Raw genomic sequence first — 22,911 nt, forward strand, 5'->3', positions numbered from 1 at the left:
GCAGGGGCGAAGTCTAAAGCACCACTTGTTTTGCACTTTGATTTACTGAGTCTCCATCAAGACTTACCTGCCAGCTTGGAACAGCCTTCCAAGAGAAAGATAAATCAACTTAACTCTCCATCTACAACAGATAGAGTTAAATGCTATATATATTAACAACATTTGTTTTAGCATTGGCAGCACTTCTGCTCTGTGCAATAGCACTGCATTTTAAAAATATTTTTGATCATGGATGATTATTGAGGCTTTCTTATTTTAAGACGAAGCATCCTAAAAAGAAAATCTTCACTGAGTATCAGATGCTCCAAGTAAATCTGAATCATGACTATTATACTTTTTGAAAGGTTATAAGAAGAAAGTGCCTAAATTGTTCTTGATATGATAAACTCAGCTTCAGAGTAACACAGAGCAGCCAGAATTCTTTAATATTCATGCCAAGGTAAAAAAATGGAGTGAGGTTAAGACTTGGTTTCAAAATTTGAGTCGTTAGAGAATATGTCTGTAAAAAGAAGAAATCCTAATGTAAAGCACTTTACCAAAATGACTAGATCAGGTTTAATTTTTTCAAAATATTAAATGCAGACCACATGCCCAACACTGTGCTAGGGTCGCTGGAATTCAAAGGAAGCACACAATTCTCTGCCCTCTGAAAGACTGCAATCTAATCAGGAAGACAAGTCACATTCATATGAAATAAAGAATTATACAATGTAGAATTAAGTGCAAAAACCATGAGGCATGCACTTAATCCCACAGAGAGCCAGGAAAAGGACAAGATCAGACTAGTAGCAACTATTACGCTACAGATGTTTGCATTAAATAATTTTATTTTTCATATTAATATAGGACTACTTTTAAATAAACCCATTAAAACCATCTATTATTGAATTATTGCCAGTTTTTCTGGCAAGCAATTTGAGTACCATTTTCTGAACTTCTGCTAGTGTATTGAGTTATTCTGTTCCTTTAAGATGCTTAACTTCCCCATTCCTGAGATGGTACAGCTTAAACTTCTTTCATTTGTTGAAATATCTATGTCAGAGATATTTACATATGGTTTCAGATGGTTTTGTTTAATATTAATAATTTATCAGATTTTTAATAAGACAGCAAAATATTGGGGCACATAATCAGAATTCTCTAGTTTGTTGTTGTTGTTTTTAAGCAACAGAGTACTTTCATCCAATTAATTTTTTTTTTTTTTTTTTTTTTTTTTTTTTTTTTTTTTGCGGTACGCGGGCCTCTCACTGCTGTGGCCTCTCCCATTGCGGAGCACAGGCTCCGGACGCGCAGGCCCAGAGGGCGTGGCTCACGGGCCCAACCGCTCCGCGGCATGTGGGATCCTCCCGGACCAGGGCACGAACCCGTGTCCCCTGCATCGGCAGGCAAACTCTCAACCACTGTGCCACCAGGGAAGCCCCACCCAATTAATTTTTCATGCCCAGAAAGTTGCTGAGACAAGACTGATGAGCCAACAGCTAGAATAAGAAGAAGAAAAAACTTTCCTGCTGGTGGAATAAGCTAGAACTCAGCTGGGAGTAGATCCCTGACTGTGGAAAGAAGAATGGAAACTTCTTTGGAAGGTCCTTAAGAGATTTAGCATCTCTGCACAGTACTATATACAGAACAGCAAGAGGGAAAAAATACAGTGTGAAAAAACATGCATGCACAACACATCTTCAGGTGAGTCTAGGTCCTGAAGCTTAATCAGTTTGCAGCTGCTAGTGTTAAAACTCTGCTTAGAACAATTCAGAGCAAGTTTTCCTAGTATTAATAAATTACATTTCCAAGTAATTGAATGTAAATAGCAAAGTTACTAATTATTTAGGCACTTCAGCAGTTTTCTTGTTGTTTATTCATAAACTGGACTTTTTAGGAATATTCTTAAGATATTAAGTCGGAAAAAAGTGGAGTGAGTGATAGGGGAGCACTGAAGGTTATAAAAAGAACTCATTCTTTGGGGTCCTCAGCAGTTTGAGCTCTTCACAGATAATATATATATATAAATAAATAAATAAAAGAGAAACTGTCAATCAACAGTTGACATCAACATCAGCATTAATAAAAAATATATTAATTTTCTTGCCACGTTCAGATAATAGCCACCAGAAAACAAATAGAAAAAGCATTTTGTCTGCATGGTACCTCATAGCTAACTATTTAAAAGTGACTGGGTAATTAATGCACATTCCACTTTTTTCCCCAATACGTGGCATCTTTCCATTCCTGGGGTTTCTTTTGTTCATTCGTGGGCTATGATTACCACCTGGGAAATAAGATGTGGCAGAAAGAAATTCACCACAAAATAGCACTGCTATCACCTGCCTGGGATGATTCCTACTCTTGTCCCACCCGTACGGTCGTCCTTCTGTAATCTTGGCCTTGCCGCATCTAAGGTGGAGACTTAGTCTTACCAACAAAAGAAACACCTCTTGGTCTGAGTCATAGAGTCATAAATGTCGTCACGTAAAAGTGTTATCTTTAGTGATGCTCATTTAAATGTGCCTAGATTTATGAAATTCCTGTTAAACTGATTTCAATTTCCAGGGGAAAATAACTTGGAATGCAAATTAGTTGATGTCCTTCCCACAAAATTCAAAATAATTTTCAGAATTTCACCACCATACACTGAAAAACAAGGCAGAAAAAGAAAAACATTTTTCCTAGTCTTTAAAGCAGTGAGACATGAATTATTTATTTGTACTACAAGTCCCTTTTAAATAACAGTGAATCAATTTTGAACTTGAAACAGATATTGGCACCCTGGATGATTCATTATTCGTAACCCCTGTTGTAGCACTGGCCCTCTGGGTCTCAGATTAAATTTCAGAAGACAGGCAGGAGCTCTAAGTTCTGAGGAGAAAATGTCACTAGAATGCCATTTTATATCAGTGACAGTGGCTTCTTCAGAAAATTAAGCTTCATTCCAAGTCAGCAAACACAATGACCATTGACCAACCTCTGAGTTAGTTCAGCCTGCCCAACAATAAGTAGAGTGTTTCACTCTAAAATCAAGTGTAATAACTGCAAAACAAGCTAAGCAAAAAGACTCAGGCAGAGCACCTTATAAATATTCTCGCAATTATTGCTCTTCAAAGCTCACTGCACTTCCAAAAACCCGTTGTGAGTATGGACATAATTTTATCCTTTAAGTTTAAAATAGAAAATATCAGTTTGGTTAGATTAATTCGAACGTTTCATTAGAATTATCAAGCACTATCAGAAATTTAGCATTACAGACATTTCGAGATGGCAGAGTAGGAAGACCCTGACCTCACCTCCTCCCACAAATACACCAAAACTACAACTACATATAGAACAACTCTTTCTGAGAACAACCTGAAGACTAGCAGAATGGCTCTTCTACAATCAAAGATATAAAGAAAAAAACACACGAAGACTGGCAGGAGGAGAAGAGAAGCAATCTACTCGGGATCCACACCCCCGGCGGGCCACCTGGAGGAGGAGGGCTATCTCACAAGCTTAGAGATCCCTCCTAAGGAGTGAGGAGCTCAAGCCCCACATTGGACACCCCAGCCCTGGACGAAAGCCCCTTGGCTGGTTTTGAAAACCAGTGTGGCTTAGCAGAGGGCTACAGAAAACTGAGACCCCGCTCCTAAAGGGTGTGCACACAGACTGCTCGCTCCCAGTCCCAGCATGGAGGCAGCATTTTGAAGAGTACCGGGTGCTCTGGCCAGTCTTCCAGGACAGCCCAAGTGCATCCCCCAGCCCACAGCAGGCTGCAGCTCTAGACCATGGGGCTAAGGAAGCAATTTCTGTAAAGCCGTCAGCTGATTTTTTCAGCAGAAATTTTGCAGGCCAGAGGGAGAGAGTCATGATATATATTTAAAGTGCTGAAAGGAAGAAACCCAGGACCAAGGATACTCTACCCAGCAAGGTTATCATCCAGAATTGAAAGAGAGATACAAGTGTTTCCCGGACAAGCAAAAACTCACCACTTAACCAGCCTTACAAGAAATGTCAAAGAGTCTTCTTTAAGCAAAAAGGCCATATAAAGAAATAAGGAAAATATATGAAGGAAAAAATCTCACTGGTAAAGGCAAATATATAGTAAAATCAGTGGACCAACCATTTAAACCATTATGTATAAAATAAATAAGATACAGAGGTATAGGAATTAGCTAATATTTTATAATAACTTTAAATGGATAATAATCTACAAAAACATTGAATTACTATATTGTACAACTGAAACTAATATGATATTGTAAATCAGCTATGTACTTTAATTACTATATAGTTTAATGTAAAAACTACATCCCAAATTAAGTCATAGGAGGTCAAACAGTTATATGTAAATTTTTAATTTAATTTAGAAAGAGAGGTGAATATTTATCTGATCTCTGGATTGGAAGAACTCTAAACTTGAAAGCATAGGAAGGTATCACAAAGGAAGATATCAATAGATTTGGCTTTATAGAAAAGTTAAAATATACGTATCTAAAAGGTATCATAGACAAAATTAAGAAACAAATGAAAACTAGGTAAATATTTACAAAAGATATCACAAAACGTTGCCTTCTTAATTTAAACTGATAAATGACTCTCTAAATATCATTATGCAAAAAGACATGAACAAACAATTCAAAGGTGAGAAAATATAAGTAGCAAAAACGTTTAAGAAAAATGTGTTCAACTTACCAAGTTAAACTAACAAGACATTATTTTTTACTTAACAAATTAACAAATTTTAAAATATATATATTATTATTAACATTAGTATCCATATAATTATAAACTAGTACAATCTTCCTGGAAAATTCTTCAGTATTCTTTTACTAAGAGCCTTAAAAATATGCATATGCTTTCAACTGGAAAATTTTACATAGAAATATCTTCATTGCTTTGTAATTTATATGAGTGGGATATTTGAAACACCCTAAATATTCAATAATAGAGAAATATTTCAATTGATTGTAAAACACAAAGTATAACATATAATGCACACATATGCAAGCCTTAAAAAGTACTTGCAAAGTACTTTAATTATCAATATAAGGGGAAAATATTTGACATATTACCACTAAAAATATATAAAACTTTATATATTTTATATAAAGTAAAATCTCAAATATGTAAAAATGTATGCATAGAAAACTACTGAAGATATACCTAAACACAAATGATGGTTACTACTGAGGGCTGCATTATGGGAGACTTTTCCCTGCCTTTGTACATTCTTATATTTTTTAAGTTAATATGCATGCATTACTTTAGTATTTGGGAAAAATAAATTTAAACCTTATTTTAATATTGCATCTTAAATGCTCACTTTAATTTGAAAAAGCACTATTACATCTGTGACATTTGCAAAAGTAATGGCAGAAAATAAATACATGTCTTAAAAAACTATAGTTGAATTTAAGAACAGTTAGAGCAGTATATGTTTATTATGCATGAAGAATTAACCATAATAGAGGGTGACCTTAAAGTCTGGAAGTACAGATCTATTATCTCATCATGTATTGCAATATAATATCAATAACCTACTTATTGTGTATTCACCCCTGTTTTCAGACTTGGTGGACACTCTGTAGTGAGTAATCATTAAAAGGTATATGTGGCAAATAAAAAATGAAAAGAACTGACCTTACGTTCCTTGGTAACTCCATCGCTCACTGCAATTTCAACATTCCACTAAGGCTTCCTGTGAGGCAGGAGAAGGGTGTTGAGAATATCTATGAAGTTTTCTTCCTGGCAATCATGAGTGGAAGGAGCAGTTAAAAGCTATACTGACATAACTGCAGTTGATCAATAAGTATATGACTTCTGTGATCTTGCTTCAAGTTCAATTGTATAATAAACTGTCTCAAAACTGATTAACAAGGCCAGACATGCATACATTTTAAGTACTCTTACTTGGACTAAAGTCAAAAAGTATTACTGAGAAAATATTTCCACAAGAAAATATAATGTACACTGCTTTAAATTAGCAAGACTCCTGTGAAGGGGTTTAACGAAAGTCAAATGCCTCTGGAAAACCTTTCCCAGGTTTCTTCCTGTGGGGCTGGTCTACCACCTGTGTGTCAGCACCCAGGGCGTGCAGGGTCACTACCACCTTCAGCAACCCTGACTTGCTGGGCTCACACTGACAACTCTGCCTCTCCTGCCCATTCAGGTACTAGGAGATTCAGAGATGAATAAAATAATGTGTTAACATAATGCAGATTGTAGAAATGCACGGAAGGAAAGCAGCCTGTTCTAAGACTAATAATGTTGGAGGGATTGATTTCAATCGAGCTGACAGGCTCTGAGGAGAACATGAAATATGAATCCAGCTCTGATGGATGATAGCCCATAATGATCAAGGTTTAACTGCAATGCCTTATTTGACTATTGTCTCAGATTTGGTAGTATTCCTAATTTTGTTCTAGCTTGTACCCTCAACTATCATCTATGTGAAAACTCTTAGTCAATCTGAATAAAAGGAGTCTTTTAAAAATGGTTTTAAAAAAAATGGTTTAAAGAAGATTCTTCTGTTACCTTTTTAACATACCTTAATCAAAGGAAATCTTCCCATCATGTGGAAGCTCCCTGGATCACACACTGAGGTTAACCTAGATTTCATCACATATATACCTAAAGGCAAGGAGAATTGATTATCATCTTAAACAAGAGTGGTCTGCTGAGAAATTTCCTTTTATTTGTGTTTTCTGAGAAACTGAAATAGCCAGAAACCCCTCAGTTGACCTACTGCAATCTGGGACTTGGGAGACTTGGTTTTGAAGCCTCTCTCACTCAAGTTGTGAGTGGACTAAAATCTTGTTCATACACCCTGGTCTGTGAGATTGAGATACTAAGAGACAGATGTATGAATAATCTTTCCCTGGAACCAAAGGATGCTGAAAATACTTATATATAAGAATTGACCCTTCCCCCTCAGAGGAAGAAAGAAAGAAAAGACAGAAAGGAAGGAAGGAAGGAAGGAAAGAAGAAAGAAAGAAAGAAAGAAAGAAAGAAAGAAAGAAAAAGAAAGAAAGAAAGAAAGAAAGAAAGAAAAAGAAAGAAAGGAAGGAAGAAAGGGAGAAAAAGAAGAGCAAAGAGGGAAATGGAAATGAAACCAGGGTCAAGTTTAGCAATGCCCAAATGAAGCTGAAGTGTTAGGCAGAAATGTGTTGTTTTGAGTCTGTCACTCACACGCATTTGTTCCCCATAATGTCTCAGCCAACTGTACAAATTTATAAACATTTGACTTTACTTCAATAAATCAAATAGGTATTTTGTAAATTGTACTTGATTTATAAATATGCAGTGTCTGTTTTTTAATATTGCAATTTTAAATGTATTCCTTTGGCCCCAATCAACTCACTATAAAAATCCTTGTTATTCAAGAGGATACTTTTTATAGAAATGTCTTAAAATATATTGTTGTTTTAATTAACATTACAAATTAAAATTCTAAAGAACATTGGGTACTAGATCCCTTAGTACTGTAATTATTGCTTTAACATATAATTTAACCATGTCTTCTTAGTATAGATAATTAAGGCTTCTACTCTAACATATAGTAAAAGTCTCTATCTCAACATGTAATTATGTTCATAAATGATAGTAATAAATTCTTAATATAACCAAACACTGATAACCAAACAAAAGCTTATTTTGAATAGCTTAATATGTTAAAAATCATGGAATTAAAAAAAATCATGGAATAGCATTTTTAACTTAATATTGTTTTGGTTAAATCATACATGTATTTCTTGTTTTGTATGCATGAAACTGAACAGGACCCTGCAGGGCCTTCCTGGTGACAGGCAATACCCTTTCTGGGTCCCCCACCTCTTGTTAGTAAAAAGCCTTAGCCTCCTAGGTCTTCCTCGAGTTCCAAAGAGCAAATTTAATCAGAGAAGTGAAAGAATGAAAAAAGAAAGAAAAAGAGTCAAGCAAGACAAAGTAACAGTAGTTTAGCCATAAAACAAAGTCAAGGACCTTTAGTTCCTCCTCAGGGGCTATAGATAATATCTTGAGCCATATCCTTGAGTTGTTTTTCAGACATTAAAACTCCCACCAGGTGGAAGAATTTAACTGCATGCTGACCACCAGCACATAGACCCCAGACTGGTTGGAGCCAGAAAACTGATCATTGGGATTCCCAAAATACCACCCTCACCATGGACCAAGCAGAATGTCCACGAGCTGATCAGACACCCTGCCACCCTCTCCCTCACACTGTCTTTAAAAATCCTTCCCCCAAGTCCATCAGGGAGTTTGGGTCACTTGAGCATTAGCTGGCCACTCTCCTTACTTGGCCCTGCAATAAACGCCTTACTTTCCTCCACCACAATCTGGTGTCAGTAGATTGGCTTTGTTGCATGTAGGGTGGGTAAGCAGACCCAAGTTTGGTTTGGTAACATGAGCAAGAGATTTTAAATACACAAGGAATACATTTTCCTTCATGCATTAAATGTTTGCCTGACCCAATGTTCTCTCTGATAACAGAAGTTTCATGCCTTCTATCAGCATAGCTCTTATACCTGATATCTTTGTTTGATATACTAAAGAACATATTGTTGTACTGAGGCAAAAAAATGAAAGTAGATTTAGTCTAATAAGGCTGGCATGAAACTTTGTTATATTAAAAAAAACCCACATGTCCAAACAAGAACAAACTTTTTAATTACTTGCACAGTGCTTATTTTACTGACATTTATCCACATTTTTTTAACCACTCTTTACTGCAGTTGTCTGTTGGATAGGGCTATCTGGCTCAACACCACTCACAAGCAATACCAGAAGTAGTATTTTTAACTAAGGACTTTAAAAAGCAACACAAAATGACCATTTGAAAAACATAGAACTCATACTATAATATGACCAGTGTCAGTAAATACAACACACAAAAATATGTACACAAACTACAGATAACAAAGCAAGGATGATGATGTTTTTATCAAGTAGATCCTCATCTCTTTCTTTGCTTTTCTCCTCCTGCTGCATCCCTGATCTGCATCTACGGTCCACACATATGAGCCAGTATTCATACTGGACCAGTTATGTCCTGAGTTGTGATTTAATGTAATATTAAATGCAAAGTGTTCCCAGTCTGCTTCAGAATGCTCAAATTGTGGTCTTCATCAGACATACTCATCAGTTGTAGGTGTTTGCTGAGTAGTGTCCACACAAGTGCTCAAAATGAGGCACCTTCCAATTCTGCAAATATGTCTTTCTAAGAACACTGAAACATTTCCTCTGGCTCTCTGTTTAAGAATATTGTGAGCATCTCTGTCTTGAAGCAGGAAAGATGGGAAGAATCTCCTTATGGCAGAATCCTTAATTTCATCCTTTCTGTGCTTCCCATGCCTCATGATCAAATATGCCCACCCTAACCTTACCCTCAAGCCTGTTGTGCTGTTAAAACTGTCACCTTAGGAGTGACTTTTATTTTTATGCTGGCACTAATTATAAAATTATAATTATTCAGTTTGTTAAATGCATCAACCTATATACTTGATTGGTGCACTTTTTAAGCTTATTCTTCAATGAAAAGTTAAAAAAAAAAAACCAACAGTGTTCCGCCAGGATTTCCCTGGTTATCAGCTTCACACATATTACAGCAGAAGAAGATGGTTTCCAGGACATCGGTAGGTTACTTTCACCAGACGTTTGCAGAGATAGGTGAGACACACATTCATTTAAAAGAATACATGGTATATACAGTTGACCCTTGAACAATTTCAGGGGTTAGGGACGCCAATCATCCATGCAGTTGAAAATTCACATATAACTACAGTTGGCCTATATCCTCTGTTGCACATCCAGGGATTCAACCAACCACAGATCACATAGTACTTATTTTCTGAAAAACAATTTGCTGTAAGTGGGCCTGTGTGGTTCAAACTCATATTGTTCAAGGGTCAACTATATATATATGTATATGTATATGTATATATGTATGTATGTATATGTATATAAAATTCCCCTTTAATCTGCCATAAATTCGTTTAATCAAAGTAAACGAGTAACGTTACCGATATACTTGTATAAAGCACCGGAAAATGCAAAGTTCTCTCACACACATGCTCTGCTCTCACTCGATTCCCAGTTTCCTTGCCTGACAGCGTTCATTTTAGTTGGTCTCCATAATGGAGAGCAGGTCTTGACATGTTCTATAACAACTTAACTTACAGCCACCATACCATGTGCAACGGAGCAAACCGGCCTGCTGCCTAATGACTATTATCCAAGGTAATCAGATTAAACAGCAAATAGCACAAATAGTTTTGAACAGGCCTTTGTTGACCCAGATACAATATTTATATGGCTTACTACTTTCTCAGACAGAATTGGTCCCTATCATATCCTATGGAACAGAAATTTGTTATTCCTTAATTATTCATTGCCTATTCCTAGAAGTTTTTTTTTATGAGGAAACCTTTGAAAAGGAGTGATAATAAGTTCCCAAGAGGAAACTCAAAGGCCCCTCAAGCTTTATTTCTTTAATTCGCATCTAATGAAAATCTTTGCTCCAGAAGAGTTTGTAAACTCACAATAATGCTAGATTTTATCACATTCTTTCCTACCTCCTGGAGTATTTACATGCGACATTTATTTGATAGTTAGAAGTATTGTGAATCTGTTCAGGTCATTTTGCTGGGCACCCTGTACCCTGGAAAAGTCACCCTACACATTTCCCAAGGCTCAGTCAAGGCTCACTGCCCTGGGGCGGGTCTTCATGAGACAAAGTTCCTCATGGGCCTCTCCACAGGCACCTGTCCAGCTGATGTGTGAATGAATGCACAGCTCTGCTGTAAGTTGTTAACTCATTGTGCTGTCATTGTCAGTTTACCGCAGTTGCCACAAAGATTATGAGCTGTTTGTCAGAGAGATATGGCCCATTCATTTTTGAAGCATACTGACTGGAATACAATATGTGCTAAATAGAATTGAAGGATAAAATAAGGCCTTTTATTGTTCTTGAACAGAGTCTGATATCTTTTATTTAATGCTTCTTGAAAACTGTTATGGACTGAATGTTTTTGTCTCCCCAAAATTCACATGTTGAAGCCCTAACCCTCAATGTGATAGTATTTGGAGATGGGGCCTTAAGGAGGTAATTCGGTTTAGATGATGTCATGAGGATGGTGCCCCCATGATGAGACTGTCTTTATAAGAAGAGGAAGAAACCAGAGCTTAAGCTCTCTTTCTCTGCCACGTGAGGACACAGCCAGATGGTGGCTGCCAGCAGGCCAGGAAGAGAGCTCTCACCAGCACCCTGCCTGCCATGCTGGCGCTCTGGTCTGGTGCTTCCAATCTCAAGAACCATGAGAAATACATTTCTGCTGTTTAAGTCACCCAATCTATGATATTTTGTGATGGCAACCTGGGCAAAATAAGACAAAAACCCATTTTTGAAAGTTCAGGTCAAATTATTTGTTTAAACATCTTGATATTGTGTCATTTTAAAGGAATGGAGAAAAGATGGATAATTTAATAAATTGTGTAGGACAACTGGTCAGTTGTTTAAGGAAAAGCATGAGTCCTTGCATTACTTCTTATGCCAAAATAAATTCTAGATGAGGCAAATATTCACATGTTAGAAGGAAATAAAAGAAGTGAGAGAAGGAGGAAAGGAAGAAGGGAGGGAAGGGGTAGGGAGGGAAGGAGGGAGGCTAGCATTGGAGACCCAAAGATCAACAACGAAATGTGTTTATAATTTTAAAGTGGGGGAAGGCCTTTTAGGTATGATATAAAACCCAGAAATTATAAAGGAAAATTTACACATATGAAATTTTTAAAAAAATGATCCTGGGCTTCCCTGGTGGCGCAGTGGTTGAGAGTCCGCCTGCCGATCCAGGGGACACGGGTTCGTGCCCCGGTCCGGGAGGATCCCACATGCCGCGGAGCAGCTGGGCCTGTGGGCCATGGCCGCTGGGCCTGCGCGTCCGGAGCCTGTGCTCCGCAACAGGAGAGGCCACAGCAGTGAGAGGCCCGCGTACCGCAAAAAAAAAAAAGATCCTGAGAATAGCAACATGCACAGTTTTAGGTTACAGTTTAATGAACAGTGGCAACAATCAGGACAAAGGCCTAATTTCTCTAGCATAAAAGGAGCTCTTACAAATCAATTAGAAATGACCAAAAAGAAAATAAAAATGAACAAAGGATATAAAAATGTATGTTACAGGAAAAAATACATACGGTCAAAGTATGTGGAAAGATATTTAATGTCACTAAAAATAAATCAAATTCAAACTAAAACCAAAATATGCTATTTTCACATGTTTACAAAGGTTGTTAGTACCCCCCTTACTTGTTGGGGAATGGAAAAGCATCCCTTTTAAAAACTTTTGATAGAGTATATATCAGAATAAGCTTTAGGAAGCCATCTGGCAATATCTTCCAAACTTTTTAATGTCAACACACTTTGACACTGAAATCCACTTCCAGGAGTTTATATGTCCTTTATTCATACCCATAAGTGTTTGTCCACTAATAGAAGATAGGTTTCCAAATTTTAGTTTAAAAAGTAATAAAAGGAGTGTGTTTACTTTCATACAAATATAAAAATATATATTTATATGTATTATATGCATATGTTATACATAGATATATTTAAAATTTACTACAGCTACCTCTGATCAATGAGATTTTGGAATAAAAGCGTGAAATTTTACATTTTACTTTATATACTTTGGTACCATTTAACTTTTTTAAAAAGCCACAAATTTGTATTATTTTATAATTAAAAATGTAATTAAAAGTATAGGAGAGAATGGCCAACCTACAACTCTGTAAAAATTAACATAATTATACAATCACTAAGTTACATAAAAATTAAAATATCAAAAGAGAGCAAGAGAAAAATCCCAAATAAAATGATTTCAGAAATAAAGAGCTTGAAAGAAAAGTGTTCAGGGAACAAAGAGCATGTGTCAGGAAGTTGACAAGCCCCACCTATAATACGGGATCAGAAGCTCGGGAGCCTGAGACACACCTGTCACTCAACCTCTCTTTCAGTCAAGAAAAGGCTGGTGTGGGACATGGAGCTGGTGAATGGGTATGCAAATTAATGGAAGAGAAGAGAGAAGCATTCCCTATGGTGAGGGAAAATGGGAAGGGGATGGTTTCAGAGGGGAAAAAAATCATTTCCCATGAGTTTAAATCAGCTCAAGAACAGGCCATGACCTTCAGGAAGGACTTTTAAAAATAGATTTTTTTGCCTCAGAAAATAAATCAAACCTTCTGTGTTTTCACATTTTAAATTTAGACTCCATAAGTAAGCAACAGATGTATTTATGCTTGTATTGTCTGCATGTGAATGATGATTGAATTTTAATGCTAAATTGGACCAAATATCCCAAATCAAAATTTTCACACCAGCTGTAAAACTGTAACATATCACAAAGCTACACATATTCTGTTTTCACCTTGTACAGTTTTCCTACAAGTAAAGGTTATTTATTCCAAGGGGGGGAAATGTATTTCATTTGCAATGTATTTTCATTTTCCTGTGTCCCAGGAGAAAAAGAATTGCATGGCAGATACATTTGATTTAGGATCATCCCCACCTTTCTAAAGTGAAGGTGCCCTCTAAATATTGATTCTTTTTTCATAAAAAGTTCCCCACATAGCCCCCTTCCTGAATGAGGAGAAATGTGAAAGATTACGGCTGTCCTGTCTTTGTAGACTGGCTACAACAAAAAAATTGCTGGAATTGATTGAGGTGAACCAAACTCAGGATCAGAATGTCTTTCTTTATTACAAGTGAAGGCAATCAAAAATACCTTCTGACTCCTAAAGTTACATGTTTTGGTTCTTTCTCCATTTTATCCTTTCTGCCTCTCAGTCCTCAGAGACACTTTTTTCTCTGTATATCACATTATACATATATATATATACACACACACACAGTATTTAGCAAAAATATCTAATTGAAGCTTTACTGTGGTTTCTTACAATCAGTGGTAAGTCATCTAGCAAATAATGTGTTCCTAATAATGGTTAAAGTAGTAAATTTGCTGGATGAATTTACTGTATATATCAACCAGAGATTTGGGGCATCTGAGGAAGGACCCATGGGCCTGTAGCAGCTGTAGGGAAGCAAACTTTGCCACCCCTAAATGTGTTTCTTTGGCATGAGAAAGATACAGAAGAGGAAGGAAGTTTTTCTTTTCACCTCCCACGTAATTGTCTAAAAGAATTCAGATAGAGGGCCTATTCCAGGATAGAGAACTATCACCAGAGATATCTATAGTATAATACATGAAGTAGGCATGGTAGACAGGGAAGAACCTAGCAAAGTCTGTTAAAATTCCTCTCTGGGTCCCATTGTCTCTGCATGACACAGCAAACGTTTGTTTACCAAACATTTGCTCTTAATTCATCTTCCTGTGAATTACCTTCCTTCCCTTTGAAGTCCCAGACCCCAGTCCAGAATGACAATAGAGACCTCATTTTGTCTTACTGTCTTTGGAATCTCTCCTGTTCAGATTCCCTGCATATATGTAATTAGATTTTATTCTCTCCTTTTAACTGTCAATTTAATTCTTAGACCAGCTAGAAGAACCTACTAAAATAGAGGAAAGATTTTTTTTCTCTTCCACTCAGCAAAATTTCCCTGACCATGAGACTCCCTAAGTATCTTCATTGCTACATATGGCACAGACGGTGCAAGGATCAAATGTTCAAAATGGTTACTATCAAACATTATGCAAACGTGACGTATCGTAACATTGCCATACAAACAAGGTCCAGTGATTCTCTGTGTTATCACAGCAGCTTTACAATGCTCTCTTGCTGACCTAAGAAAGTTGCTCTGCAGGCTTTGCATTTGTATTCACATAAACTTCCTTCAGTTCGTGTTTAACGTTATGTCTTCTTACCGCTCCTATCAGTAGGGCTTTTACTGGCTTCCCTATTTTAAATCCCCAAATTAAAATAATTTCTTTCAAGGAGATGATTCAATTCTGGAGATTTACCTAGAAAACCGTGGTGTGTTGTTCACCAATATAGCCTGATGTGTGATTGGAGAGTTTCAGGGTAATTATACAGTGGGCCCTTGCCCTTTCAACTTGCCCTTCAGTCCTTTGAGTGTTCTGCTCTGTGGCTGATCACCTGAAATGGCTATTGGGGTAGGCAGTATTTAGATAATTAATAAATAATTGCATTTATTGTTAAATAATAAATTGTTATTCCTGTAACCAAAATAACTGTGTGTGGGTTTATGCACACAAGTAAATGTATACATACAAGTAAACATACACACTTTCATACATAGCAAAGAATTTAGAAGAAGTTACACCAAAAAAGTAGTATCCCTGGCTAATACCTTTGTGTTTTTGTTCTGAGCTTTCTAATTTTTCTGCAGACATGTTCTACTTGGGTCAGAATAAGAAACAACCCAATTTAACTACTGAAGACTCAAATGTCTTTGTGTTAATTGTAGATACTTCCTAATTTATTTTGGCAGTTTCAATCATTGAGTGCTGACATTTACTACATTTTCCAAAATGTAATAATGAGCTCTATGAAGAGAAAATTTAGCTTTAATAATTTTCTCCAGTTACCTCTTTTAAAAGAATATGATAATATGCTCTGGACATAGGAAGGTATGTGAAATTGGAAAGCTATGGATTGCTTCAAAGTAAAAGTGATGGGAATAAAAGCATATGTCATCAGGAAAAAAATAAAAGAGGCTTTACATTTTTGTAGTTATTTCTGTTATATTACCGAAAGAGGATAAGCAAATCCTCATGTGCAAATGGCCTAAATAAAGCCGAAGTTCTCCCTTTAAATTGGAAAAAGAAACAACTTAGGAAATACAGTGAAATCAAAAGAATAAGTTATACGTATGCTACATTTTCTTTCTCCCAGGTGCATTAGTTTGAGTATTTGACCTTTAGTTGAGATATACAGAAAAAGAGAGTCCAAGTAATTCATGAGTGCTAATTAGGACTCTCTGAAATAAATGTCAATGTTGCTAGTGAGATAAGTACTTCTCAATGTTATAGCCTCCATTAACTGGACTGGCAATCTTGCAAACTCTGTGACTTGTGTGGGCACAGCAAAGAGGAATGTTAAGACTTCCTCCAATTGCACAGTGAGTCTATGATCACTGAGTGGACCAGATGAGAAGATATAAGCAAAAACTGTGCAAAGTCACTTCTACCAAATAAGTGGTAAGTGTTTCACAACGATGATATTATTTTGATGGTTCCACTGAAAACTGTGATTTATTTGGAGCACAGCACCACATGCCTTTTGCTTAGCATCAAGTTGTACTTTCAAATTGTCATTTTATTCTGTCAGGAAATACATTGGTGAAATTGATTAGAAAGCCCCCAACATTTCTTCTCTCTATAACCATACTTTGCATGGTGATAATTAAAAGGAATCAATGGAAACACTGAAGCAGAAACAGTAAGTTATACTCCCTGACCTAATCCTAGTAATTGAAGCATATTAAAAATGAAATCACACCAGAGGGCAGACAGCAGAAGCAAGAAGAACTACAATCTTGCAGCCTGTGGAACAAAAACCACATTCACAGGAAGATAGGCAAGATGAAAAGGCAGAGGGCTACGTACCAGATGAAGGAACAAGATAGAGCCCCAGAAAAACAACTAAATGAAGTGGAGATAGGCAACCTTCCAGAAAAAGAATTCAGAATAATGATAGTGAAGATGATCCAGGATCTCAGAAAAAGAATGGAGGCAAAGATCGAGAAGATGCAAGAAATGTTTAAAAAAGACCTAGAAGAATTAAAGAACAAACACCTAGAAGAATGAAAGAAAAAAGATGAACAATACAATAAATGAAATGAAAAACACACTAGAAGGAATCAATAGCAGAATTGAGACAGCAGAACTGAGGCAGAAGAACAGATAACTGACCTGGAAGACAGCATGGTGGAATTCACTGCCACAGAACAGAATAAAGAAAAAAGAATGAAAAGAAATGAAGACAGCCTAACAGACCTCTGGGACAACATTAAATGCAACAACATTCGCAGTATAGGGGTCCCAGAAGGAGAATAGAGAGAGAAAGGACCTGAGAAAATATTTGAAGAGATTATGGTCAAAAACTTCCCTAACATGGGAAAGGAAATAGCCACCCAAGTCCAGGAAGCTCAGAGAGTCCCCAGCAGGATAAACCCAAGGAGAAACATGCCAAGACACATAGTAATCAAACTGACAAAAATTAAAGACAAAGAAAAATTATTGAAAGCAACAAGGGAAAAATGACAAATAACATACAAGGGAACTCCCATAAGGTTAACAGCTGATTTCTCAGCAGAAAGTCTATAAACCAGAAGGAGTGCCATGAAATATTTAAAGTAATGAAAGGGAAGAACCTACAACCAAGATTACTCTACCCGGCAAGGATTTCATTCAGATTTGAAGGAAAAATCAAAAGCTTTACAGACAAGCAAAAGCTAAGAGAATTCAGCACTACCAAACCAGCTCTACAATAAATGCTAAAGGAACTTCTCTAAGTGGGAAACACAAGAGAAGAAAAGGACCTACAAAAACAAACCCAAAACAATTAAGAAAATGGTAATAGGAACATACATGTTGATAATTACCTAAAACATGAATGGATTAAATGCTCCAACCAGAAGACACAGGCTTGCTGAATGGATACAAAAACAAGACCCATATATATGCTGCCTAGAAGAGACCCACTTCAGACCTAGGGACACATACAGAACGAAAGTGAGGGGATGAAAAAAGATATTCCATGCAAATGGAAATCAAAACAAAGCTGAAGTAGCAATACTCCTATCAGATAAAATAGACTTTAAAATAAAGAATGTTACAAGAGACGAGGAAGAACACTACATAATGATCAAGGGATCAATCCAAGAAGAAGATATAACAATTATAAATAGATATGCACCCAACATAGGAGCACCTCAATACACAAGGCAAATGCTAACAGCTATAAAAGAGAAAATTGACAGTAACACAATAATAGTGGGGGACTTTAACACCTGACTTACACCAATGGACAGATCATCCAAACAGAAAATTAATAAGGAAACACAAGCTTTAAATGACATAAGAGACCAGATATATTTAATTGATATTTATAGGACATTCCATCAAAAAACAGCAGATTACACTTTCTTCTCAAGTGCTCATGGAACATTCTCCAGGATGGATCACATCTTGGGTCACAAATCAAGCCTCAGTAAATTTAAGAAAACTGAAATCATATCAAGCATCTTTTCTGACCACAGCGCTATGAGATTAGAAGTCAATCACAGGGAAAAAAGCGTAAAAAACACAAACACACGGAGGCTAAACAATGTTACTAAATAACCAAGAGATCACTGAGGAAATCAAAGAGGAAATCAAAAAACACCTAGAGACAAATGACAAGGAAAATACGATGATCCAAAACCTATGGGATGCAGCAAAAGTATTTCTAAGAAGGAAGTTTACAGCAATACAATTCTACCTCAAGAAACAAGAAAAATCTCAAATAAACAATCTAACCTCACACCTAAAGGAACCAGAGAAAGAAGAACAAACAAAACCCAAAGTTAATAGAAGGAAAGAAATCATAAAGGTCAGAGCAGAAATAAATGAAATAGAAACAATGAAAACAATAGCAAAGATCAAGAAAACTAAAAGCTGGTTCTTTGAGGAGATAAACAAAATTGATAAACCATTAGGCAGACTCATCAAGAAAAAGAGGGAGAGGACTCAAATCAATAAAATTAGAAATGAAAAAGGAGAAGTTACAACAGACACTGCAGAAATACAAAGCATCCCAAGAGACTACTACAAGCAACTCTATGCCAATAAAATGGACAACCCGGAAGAAATGGACAAATTCTTAGAAACGTATAACCTTCCAAGACTGAACCAGGAAGAAATAGAAAATATGAACAGACCAATCATAAGCAATGAAATTGAAACTGTGATTAAAAATCTTCCAACAAACAAAAGTCCATGACCAGATGGCTTCACAGGTGAATTCTATCAAACATTTAGAGAAGAGCTAACACCCATCCTCCTCAAACTCTTCCAAAGAATTGCAGAGGAAGGAACACTCCCAAACTCATTCTGTGAGGCCACCATCACCCTGATACCAAAACCAGACAAAGATACTACAAAAAAAGAAAATTACAGACCAATATCACTGATGAATATAGATGCAAAAATCCTCAACAAAATACTAGCAAACAGAATCCAACAACACATTAAAAGGATCATACACCATGATCAAGTGAGTTTTATCCAAGGGATGCAAGGATTCTTCAATATACGCAAATAAATCAATGTGATACACCATATTAACAAATTGAAGAATAAAAACCATTAAAAAAAAAAAAGAAATCAGAATTTCTGTCTCCCATACATGCCGAGCTTTTTTTTTTGCTTTTTTTTTTGATTAACTTTTTTTGTAAAATAAAACACCTACACCAAAAAATGCACAACAAAGGCTTTGATTTATCACAAAGGAAGCACCCAAATAATCTGGTGAAGAATATTACATGTCATTTGGAAGCCCATGCATAATCCCTCCTATTCACTGTTCCTTCTTTTCGTCCCCCTTAAAGGTTAACCATAACTTGTACTTAACTAATTATTTGCTTCCTTTTCAAAGTATGATTTTACTACCTAAGCACAAATCCCTGAGCAATAGTTTAGTTTGGCCTGTTTTTGAGCTTCATGTAAGTGAAATCATATATTATGTCTCCTTTTGTTTCTGGATTCTTTTGCTCAACATTCCCTTGTAACTGCATGTAGCTGTAGTTTTCAGTTTCATTGCTTTATAGTATTTTGTCGTATGATTATACCACAATCTATTTTTCCATTTAACTGTTGATGAACTTCATAAACAACATTCCTAGGAATAATCTTGTAGATGTATTTTGCTATACATAACCACACATTTCTAGAGGTGGAACTGTTGGTCCCAGCGCATGTGTATCTTCAACCATAGCTCTTCCAAAGTGTCTTCCAAAGTGACTGTTGCAATTTTTCCAATTTACAACCCCCCCCTCAGAAAAGTGTATGGGAGCCCCCCTGCTTTCACGTCCTCATCCACATTTGATATTGTCACATCTGCAGGAGTTCTTAAAATGTTCTGAAGTTGATCAAAAGGTACCAACTTCCGGTTTTAAGATAAATAAGTTCTGGGGATGTAATGTACAGTATGGTGACTATAGTTAACAATACTGTAGTATACATTGGAGAGTTGCTGGGAAAGTAGATCTCAAAAGTCTTCATCACAAGAAAAAAACAATTCATAACTATGTAAAGTGATGGATGTGGTAACCACTTCACAATATATACACGTGTCAACTCATTACATTGTACACCTTAAACTAATACAATGTTATATGCTAATTAAGTGTTCTGGATAATGGTGCTTTGTTACTTATACGTGTTGCCAGTAATCTTTACCCAGTTTGTGGCTGCTTTCTTGCTTACTTAATAGTGTCTTTGAGGAGCCAAAGATCTTAATTTTTTGTAGTAAAGTTTAATCAATCATCTCCTTTATGGTTAGTATTTTTGTGTGTGTACTGTTTAAAAAATCTATTCCTACCTGTATGTAATGAAAATTTGGTCTTATGTTATCTTCTAGGAGATTTATTGTTTGCTTTTCATATTTAGATCTATTACTACTATATACATAAAACTGATTTTTCTGTACAATTTGAAATAGGGTCAAATTTCTCTTTTTCCCAAGTTGGTATTTTCTCCCAGCACCATTTATTGAAAAGACTATTCATTCTGCACTCCTCTACAATGCCACCTGTATTAGTTTCCTCTCTCTTATCTGTATGATAACACAAATATCTATGATTGTCTCTTAGTCTATTGGCATTCTCATTCATGCTACAAATTCATAGCTTTGAACAAGGAATGGGAAAGTTTAAGCTTAAAAGAGCAAGTGAATTTGCATACATGTCCATCCCCAAATGTCTATGTATATACTTCTAGAGCATTTGCAGAGAGATCTGTCTGCCTGGTAATTTGGGTAACAGGCTCTGCTCCTAGTAAGTGTCATGTGTGTTCACTGTAGAGCAATGAATGAAGTTTCCTGTTCTCAGAAACTCTGAGCACAGCCAGGTTCAACTTGCTGAGCAACAGGATTCTAACGTGACTTTTTTATTTCGTAAAATTCTTGCCTCTAAAATACCTTATGACATTTGGAAATCTTGTGTCTGTCTTACCGTGCACCATATGATCAACACCATTGCTGACAGATGAGAATAGAAGCTATTATGAATCAAAGTATTGTGTCTTGAATCCAGGGTAAAACTGGTACAGAACATAAAATGTTCATTTTACACTCTCTCAGGTAGAGGTATGATTTGAGTAATATTTGCCCTTAGAAGACTACAAATGTTTTACTGTGTTCACTCTAAAAGAAGCAGAACTAGGAATAAACAGAGAAAATTCATTGTAAAATGTTTGAAATAATCTTTCTTTGAATTTTGCCTACTTGACCTTCTAAAACTTCTCAGTTCATTTACTCCATCTTGTATTATTTATCTTTGATTTAGTTTTAATCTTGAAAACAAATCCAGGGAAGGATTTAGGAGGTCCGTTTCCTTTCTCTCAGGCTTCTAGCTCTGAGTTCTGGTGTGATTAATTTGGAGAATGAATAGCCTATAGGTTTTTGCCTTTTCAAGTTTCAAATTTTTCCTACTTTTTCTTCTTCAGCACTTCTAGGCTTTTTTGGAATGCTTTTATTTCTAGAAGTCAAAACATAATATCTTTAAATCAGTCAGCTTAAATTAATGCTTCCAAAATTATGCTATATTCTACTGAAAACTATGATTCATTGACAGGAACCCACTTAATTTTCAGCTAAGGCAATACTGAGCAGAAAGAGAAGATGAGATAGAAATGCTCAAATGATGGACTGGGCATTGACTTGGGTCTGGGCCATGAAATTGTGCCACTAAACCGTATTGGAATTGTAACCTCTATCACTAAATATTCTGAAGAGTCTGCTGACATCAATTTTGTGCTGGTATATATGTGTTTGTGTGCATATATATGAAATATTACTACTTACATAACAATTTGGTAATATAAAAATCTACTGCATGTAATTTTGTGCTAGACACCATATTACAACTCATATTAGGTATCTATTTTGTATTTTATATTATTAACAAGACTGGAAGCCCTCCAGTCTTTGAAATAAAAGCCCCCTAATGGTTTAATCCTATTTGATAAGTGTGACAACACGCATTAGATCTATGGATCATTCTATTTCTTTGATCACTGTCTTTCAATGAAAATCTTTCTTTTAATTTGCTGCTCAGCCTCCAAGTCCAGACAAATGCAAAGTTAATAAGCTATTCGATGCAACAGCATTTTTATTTTAGAACTCTAAAAATATATATCATCTTTGAGCCTTGCAGTGACATTAGATGAGGTATATGTATAGGACTAGAGCACAGGCAGATCTGGAGTTGGCATACTTAACACCTTCTTTTAGGAGTCAGTATACTTCCATGCTGTGAAAGGAAAATCAAAATGGAGTTGGTATTGCTAAGAGAGCTCTCTAAAATAGAGCTGGGAAGCCATTGAGGAAGTGTGACTTATGCACATCTCAGCCTGGATGGAATCTGACCAGATGGAATTAAGACCAGGCATCCAGAACATCTGCCTAATGTTCCAGAAACTCAAGATACTTATTGGACCCTTACCCTAAGTAACTCGTGAAAACCTATCCCGTAAAGGAAAAACGTTTTCTTTCTTACATCAGAGTCAATCATAATTCTTGCCAGACAACTTTAACGATCTTGTGGTTTTTGCCTCTATAAGCCCCTGACACTTTCTCTTCCCCAGAACACTCTCAGTGTTACCCAAATCTGTGTCTCCCAAATTGCGATTCCTAAGATACCAAAATAAAGCTCTTTGTTCTTTGCAGCTTCCATAAAGATTATTGCTCGGCAAAACTCACACATCAACTTAG

The 22,911-nt window shown here is 36.2% G+C and overlaps 1 long non-coding RNA gene across 4 annotated transcripts in view; it reads right to left on the reverse strand.

Moving 5' to 3' along the window:
- LOC307195678 overlaps positions 1-22,911 on the reverse strand; it is a 176,690-nt gene that overhangs the window by 57,903 nt on the left and 95,876 nt on the right. For all 4 annotated transcript variants that reach the window (XR_013830917.1, XR_013830918.1, XR_013830919.1 and 1 more), the window contains 2 exons: positions 6,518-6,600; positions 5,611-5,715 (listed from right to left, as the gene is read on the reverse strand). This is a non-coding gene — a long non-coding RNA (uncharacterized lncRNA). The remainder of the gene's footprint in view (positions 1-5,610; positions 5,716-6,517; positions 6,601-22,911) is intronic.

Source organism: Stenella coeruleoalba (genome assembly GCF_951394435.1).
Source record: "Stenella coeruleoalba genome assembly, chromosome: 12".
Taxonomy (NCBI): domain Eukaryota; kingdom Metazoa; phylum Chordata; class Mammalia; order Artiodactyla; family Delphinidae; genus Stenella; species Stenella coeruleoalba.